The sequence below is a fragment of the Mus pahari genome, chromosome 9, assembly GCF_900095145.1.
Source record: "Mus pahari chromosome 9, PAHARI_EIJ_v1.1, whole genome shotgun sequence".
NCBI lineage: Eukaryota > Metazoa > Chordata > Mammalia > Rodentia > Muridae > Mus > Mus pahari.
The window spans coordinates 60,512,152-60,519,544 of NC_034598.1; positions in this window are offsets into that span (position 1 = coordinate 60,512,152).

Below are 7,393 nucleotides of genomic sequence, written 5' to 3' on the forward strand. Positions count from 1 at the left end.
TCTGTTAGCTCTGTCAGCAGTCCTGGGAGTCCAGCTCTCTCCTGAGTCTCAGTGGTCAGATTACTCTCTGCAGGGAAGCTCTTTCGTCTAGCAGGGAAGGTGCACAGAGGCCTGGCGTTCAGATCTGCCTCCTGGCTGAAGATGTAGGCCCAAAACAGGGCCTGTCCCAGAAGATGTGTTGCCTTTGCAGTTTATTCTCTCACCTGCACAGACTAGCCACCTAGGGACCCTGGACACATATGACTCTCTCACTTGCTCTGACAGAGCCCTCACAGGTGGACACCTTTCCTCTGGCAAGGAAGGTGCCCAAATTTCTGGAGCCCAAAACAGGGTCTGTCCCAGAAGTTAGGTTGGTTCTGTCTGTCCCGAAGCTGTGTAGCTTCTGCAGTCCAGTGCAGACTGGAGCCTAGGCGAACCGGTGCAAAGATGGCTCTCCTGCCAGCTCAGGCCTTGAGACTCCTCCCGGGTAGACACCCTTCCTCAGGCGGGAAAGGTGCCCGACAACTGGAGCCAGAAATGGGATCTTTCCCAGAAGCTGTGTCACTTCTGCAGGCTGCCCTCTCCCCTGTCATGCACAGGAGCAAAGATGACCCTCCTTCCGGTTCAGGCCCCGAGACTGCTCCCGGGCAGACACCCCTCCTTGGGCGAGAAAGGCACCAGATTACTGGAGCCAGAAACCTGCTGGTCTCTTCTTAATCACTGCTAATTTCTTAGCTCCAGCTAACCAGCATCAATTGTCCCAGTAGTTNCTTCCATTCTTAACTCTAGAGCCAGAGCCACATGGGTGAGCTGCTGAGTTCTGCTGCTTGCAGGAACTAGGACATGACCCCCTTGTACTATCACATTATCACTGGCTTTACGTTTTCCAAATCCTTCACTGCCTAAGCTTGGCTCTCCTGGATCTTGCTCTGTAGACTGACCTTGAAGGCAGAGATCAGCATGCCTGTCTCCTGGGATTAAAGATGTGTGCCACCATGCCCGGATCTAAATTTAGCTGGGTAGGATCTTGTCCCAAGGTCCCACTCCCTTTATCTGTTATCCTCTAGTACACAGGATTTTGCTCCATTTCACTTCCTGGTAACCCTTTAATACTTGAACCATATATTTTATATTTTTCCTTTCTAAGCTTGCTGTGCTTGTTCAAACTTCTCTTCATAAGACTTAACCAGAGAACAAAGTCTCTGCTGGGCTTTTTTGAAACTTCCTTTGTNAATGCAATGAATCCAAGTCTCTTCACCTTAGCCTCAGGCAGAATTTTCAGACAAGGGCAAAAAGTAGTGACATTCTTCACCAAAATACCACAAAAAACAGTCTTTATGCCACATTCTGAAATTCTTCAGCTTTGAAATCTCTTGGGCCAGGTCAACACAGTTCAAATTACTCCCAGCCAAAAAGTCTTCCATATTCCTACTAGGATGGCCCATTAAGCCCCATTTAAAGCATTCCACTGCTTTCCTAATTCAACTTTCCAAATCCAAAGTCCTAAAGTCCAAATTCTTTCAAATAAAAGCATGGTCAGGCCTATCACACCAATACCCCAGTCCCTGTTACCAACTTCTGTCTTAGTTAGGCTTTTACTGCTGTGAACAGACACCATGACCAAAGCAAGTCTTATAAAAACAACATTTAATTGGGGCTGGCTTACAGGTTCCGAGGTTCAGTCCATTATCATCAAGGTGGGAGCATAGCAATATCTAGGCAGGCATGGCACAAGCAGAGCTGAGAGTTCTATGTCTTCATCCAAAGGTGACCAGTGGAAGACTGACTTCCAGGCAACTAGGGTGAGAATCTTAAGCCCAAACCCACAGTACACACTTATTCCAAACAGGTCACACATATTCCAACAAGGCCACACCTCTAAATGATGCCACTCCCTAGTGCAAGAATATACAAACCATCACACCACCCCAACTTGCTTCTTTGTCATGATGTTTGTGCAGGAATACAAACCCTCCCTAAGACATCAGCTCCATGTAACAATAACCCTTGAGAGGTAAATGAAAAAGGTCAGAAACAGCAGAAACAGAGTCCCATTAAAGGCAAACCAGATCTGGGCCCAGCTGGAGGTGGAAATATATAGAAACTGTGTCCCTTAAAAAGGAACTCTGAAGGAGCTGAGGAGGTTTGCAACCCCATAGGAAGAACAACAACATCAACCAACCAGACCCCCCAGAGCTCCCAGGGACTAAACCACCAACCTAAGAGTATATGTGGAGGGACCCATGGCTCTAGCTTCATAGGTAGCAGAGGATGGCCTTGATGGGCATCAATGGGAGGAGAGGCCCTTGGTCCTGTAAAGGCTCAATGACCCAATGTAGGGGAATGCCAGGGTGGTGAGGTGGGAATGAGTGGGTAGGTAGGTGGGAGTGAGTGGGTGGGTGGGTGGGTAGAGGAGCACCCTCATAGAAGCAGGGGGAGAGGGATGGGATAGGGTGTTTCTGGAGGGGAAACCTGGAAAGGGGATAACATTTAAAATATAAATAAATAAAATATTTATTAAAAAATTTATAGATTTGAGTCACAGTGACCAGCTATCTTTGCTCTTCTTGAACTGCATACTTTGGGGAATTATGTAGAATGACTTTAAAAAGCACATACAAAATTTTATATATATATATATATATATGTATATATATATATATATATTAACTCTGCCAAATCGTTGTGTAACATAAAGGCTGTTTTCCAGTTTCAGGGCTGTTTATTAGACTAAGATTCTAAAATCTAATGATTACAGGAAATATAAACTGAGACTGAATGGGTCCCGGTGTATTTTATGAATAGATATGAGGCCGCCATCTTGAAAGTTGCCAGGATACTGGAAGCTTAATTATCTTAGGCAATATTGTCCTGCCAAAAGTTCCAAACTGGGATAGGATTTGTCACCTATTTTCTAAGAAGAAAATATGAAGATTTTTTTCTTAATGATATTCATAATTAAATATTTTATTCCCTACAGTATCTATGTTTTTTTTCCAATGATGAATTATTCCAGTCACCATGATGTTCAGTATCACATCCAATGCTGTTGCCTTTATGTGCTCCACATATAAATATAGCAAAAAATGTTGGAATGGAATAACTTTGCAGACTTTGGAAAGCACAAATGGAAAATACAAATTGGTTTTAAGAGCTGTTTGGCACTACTTAGTAATACTAATAAGCCACATAAAATTGAGATGCTAACGTTAATAGTATTTTTTTCATTTGAAAATTACATTTTGATATTTGATATAGTTAAAGTAAATGAATTTGTTCTCACGGAATACTTTTGGCAAGTGATTCAACCAATCTTTCTGTAAAATATTATTTCTGCCACTCTTAGATGCTTGCCCTTCCAGAAAAAACATTGTTTTGTTTTTTTTTGTTTTTGTTTTTGTTTTTAGATTTTCTACTTCTCAGAGCAACATAAGTAGTGTGCATGCAGGTCTGAATTTTAGGCTATTTTCCCAATTATGTAAATTTTGAACTGTTTGTAAGATAGAATCTACATGGTGTATACATATATATCCCAAGATAAATCTTGGTAGAACTTCCAAAACCAAAGTGATTTAAAGTATAGAAAATTTACTATGTTTATGTATTTTCATATGTAAAAACCATGAGTATAACTTACAATTTTTAGTGTTCTCTTAAGACTGATTCTGGTACTACAATCAAGTCTCTAAAGAAAGCTTTTTTAAAAAACTCTCTTTATAAAATATTCTTCTAAGGCCTTGAAATAATGATTTGAAACAAAAGCACCTCCAGAGTGACCCCCCACCCACCATCCAAAGCTCAGACAAGTTTCTTGCCATGACAATGGCTGTTTTGTGCATTCTCTCTCATCCTCAGGATCTTACTTGTTCAAGACCTGCAAGAGATGAAGCCAATCAAACTCCAGTTTGGGTGGGGCAGGTCCTCTGGGGCCTTAGTCTTAGCTAAGGGGTTATTAGTACTTGATAGCTGAAGAGGGTGTAAAGTAACTCTCTTTTATTGAAGTGGCTGTTGCTAGACTGATCATGCTGTAGTGGGTACCACACATCCATGTGCACAGAGGCAGCACTAATTGGACTCAGGGGACTATTTACATCCAAAAATAAAAATAAAGAGGGCATGAAACCTGAAGGGAGATGGGATGGAGAAGAGTTTGTGGGGAGGTAGAGGTGGATGGATAGGTTCAATATACATAGTACAAATGTATGAATCTATTAAGGAACAAATAGATAATGCTAAGCTAACAGATTCTCTACCAGAGAGAGAGAGAGAGAGAGAGAGAGAGAGAGAGAGAGAGAGAGAGAGAGAGAGAGAAGAGAATTGGTTGTCTAAATTGATTATTCATATATTTAGCTGCTTAAATTAGTAGAAGCACTAACACCAACGGGGCTAGGGGCAGAAACTTTTTTTTGGAAACATTCCAGGTTAGAGAAAATTGAGAATGGGCACAGAAGGAAGAAGAGGAAAATGAGTTGGCCACGAGCTTGTATTATAGGAATAGTCAAATAATTAAATGTACAATGTTCAAATGACTCAGCAAGGCCAAGAGCAATACAAACACATGCTAAGATCAAGACAAAAGAATATAATGGGAAAGAAAGAGTGATGGGGTTGAAGAAGTAACCTCTCTAAAGAAAAATCAGACAGAGGATATTGAAACGACACTAGTTTCTCAGTTGCAATTCATGGCGCTATGGATAGAATCTAATCTTCCTGGAAGAGAAACTGATGAAGAGTAGTCAAACAGATGGGAGTTTCAGAACGAACTCTGATAATATGGAAAAATAGTCAGAAAATAAAAGCATCAGGAAAAGCAGTCCTTGTTCTATAAGATGAAAAGTAGTGAGGTTCTTAAATGCATATAAGCTCTAGTGCATGCATTCCTTAACTAACCAATACTACATACAGGCAATGCCAGGGGACGAAGACAAGATCAACACTAAGTTGGCCAGAACTTTCTCATCTGTTTTGAATTGCTCCCTCCTTCTCCTGTTCTCCATGCAATTACTAATCCCTACCCCTGGAGCACCTTTAAGAACATCTCCTATTTCCTAGACCTTACTTATTACTGTCTTCATTATCTTTCATAATTCCTCTTTAGCCATAGAACATTCTCTATTCAATCCAGTTTTCCATTATAACCTTAATGTTCCTCTCCTAAACCACATAACTGACTGTGTTACATTCCCCTGAAAGAACTTAAACATTTTCCCACTTGTACTTTTCAAATTATTTCCCAGCCAACTGACATGATAAATTTTAAAGCCATAACAACAAAAAAATTCTATGAAGATATTCTGAGCTTTAAAATCTGAAAAATATTTTGTAAAAGAGACAAAACAAATTTTATAGCAAATTGTTATTTTGTTTTGCCAAATTTAAGGATTATTGGGTAACCAAAAAAATTATGTAAGTATTCGAGTATTAACTGGGGCTTCTAATAAAGAGCACTTTGCTTATTGAAAAAAATTAGCTGTATACAAATCATCTCTCTCTCTCTTTCTCTCTCTCTCTCTCTCTCTCTCTCTCTCTCTCTCTCTCTCTCTCTCTCTTCTTCCTCTCCTCATTTTCTGAACTGAGAAACTGAGTCAATTCTAGTGTCTCCTGGTGAAATAAGTGAAGAAACCTGTTTGTAGGTTGTTTGGAGTGAGGTGGGAGGACTTATCAAGGAAGCCAAGGAAAATGATCCCATTAGTACATAGTTAATGGGATCAAAATAACAGACAATCTAATAGGATGAGAAGTATAATGTACTATTATCTCTCCTATATAAATACAACATTACTGAAATCATGTGGAGTTAAAGTTTAGAAATAAAACTGAACTGACTTCTTGTTCCTAGAAGATTATAAGCAAATACTTAACAGCTGTTAAGTATTAACAGTGTCCTCCATATTGGGACATTCCTGCAGGAAAGCTCCTTAAAAGGTAGAACATAAACAACTCAAGATAGCTTCAGGAAGTTCCTGAAACTAACCAGATTCACTAAACCACATCTATTTACTATAGTAAATAATAGAGACTACTGAGTCACTCTCAGACAAGCATAGCTTCAAAGAAGATTCAGAGACAAGCTCACTGCCTAGAAGGGGCACACTCCAGCTGAGTCACTTGGAAGGAATTCTCCTCAGCCTGTTGAGACCTGTTGAGTCTCCTGCAGGCTGTGCCATATACTCCTTATGCCCAGCTTTTGTGAGCTGTCACTCATGCTCAGTGACATGCTATATTATGCTTGGTCATATAGTTGTCTTTGAGTCAGTTTTGTTTTTGTAAGTAACCCCCAATTAATATTCCTGTAAGCAACCCCAACAAAACTCAGTAGTTCACCAAGTTGGACTTTGGTGGCATCCATGCTTTTGTATATTGTGGGCTCTTTCACTGGGGTAAATAGACATTTATGTTACATCTCTCCAGGGAAAATCTATTAAACATCATGGCCCAGGAAAGAGGTAGAAAAAGATAAAAATGTTTTATGAAAAAAGCATAAAAATGACAGGACCTTATGAAAAGTTATCATTTCTTTATTTATAAACATTCTGTTTACTTGGCTCTAAAGATTATGGATATTCTTTGAAGTCTATCACAAAGGCACATTCTTCCAGAATGTTATGGGATGACTCAGCATATCAGATGTGGCTAAAGAGAGATTTTGTGAACTGGAAGTCAGTTTAAAGTAAAACAAACAAAAAAAGGACAAAGAGATTGTGAAAAAGACGTTTAAAATTTTAAAAAACTGAAAAATGTAGTAGTAGTATGACAAGAATTCTAAAAAGGATGACAACATAAAACAAATCCCACAATATTCCCTGCAAATAATGGACAGCACTAGTCTACGGAATCAAGAAGTTAATGCAGAATAAAAATAAATAAATAAAATGGACATAAAATCCATGTCCAGAACACACTGTGAACATTTAGACTGTTAAAGATACAATGCCATTCTATGTTATCTTTTCTACTGACTTTTCATATAATATATAAGTCATACTATTTACCTACCCCAGTTCCTCTCAAGCCCTCCCCACCCAATTTCATGTTTCTACCACCACCATTACATCACCATCAGAAGATGACTGTGAACTGAAGCCTCATTTTCCACAGGGAGAATGGAATGAGTAGAATAAGACTGGGGTGCTGAAAGTATATGAACAAGATTCCTGTGCTTGGAACATGAGGCAAAATAAAAATACTTCTTGACTAATAAAAAGTAAAAGAGTTTCCCGTGATGATAAAGTTTACCACAGGAAATCCTAAAGCAAGCATTTCAGAAGAAAGTTATCCCCGACAAAGCTTGAACAGCAAGAAAGTATGTGGAACTCACAAGACAGACAGACAGACAGATAAACAGGCAGAGACAGGAAGGAAGGAAGGAAGGAAGGAAGGAAGGAAGGAAGGAAGGAAGGAAGGAAGGAAGGAA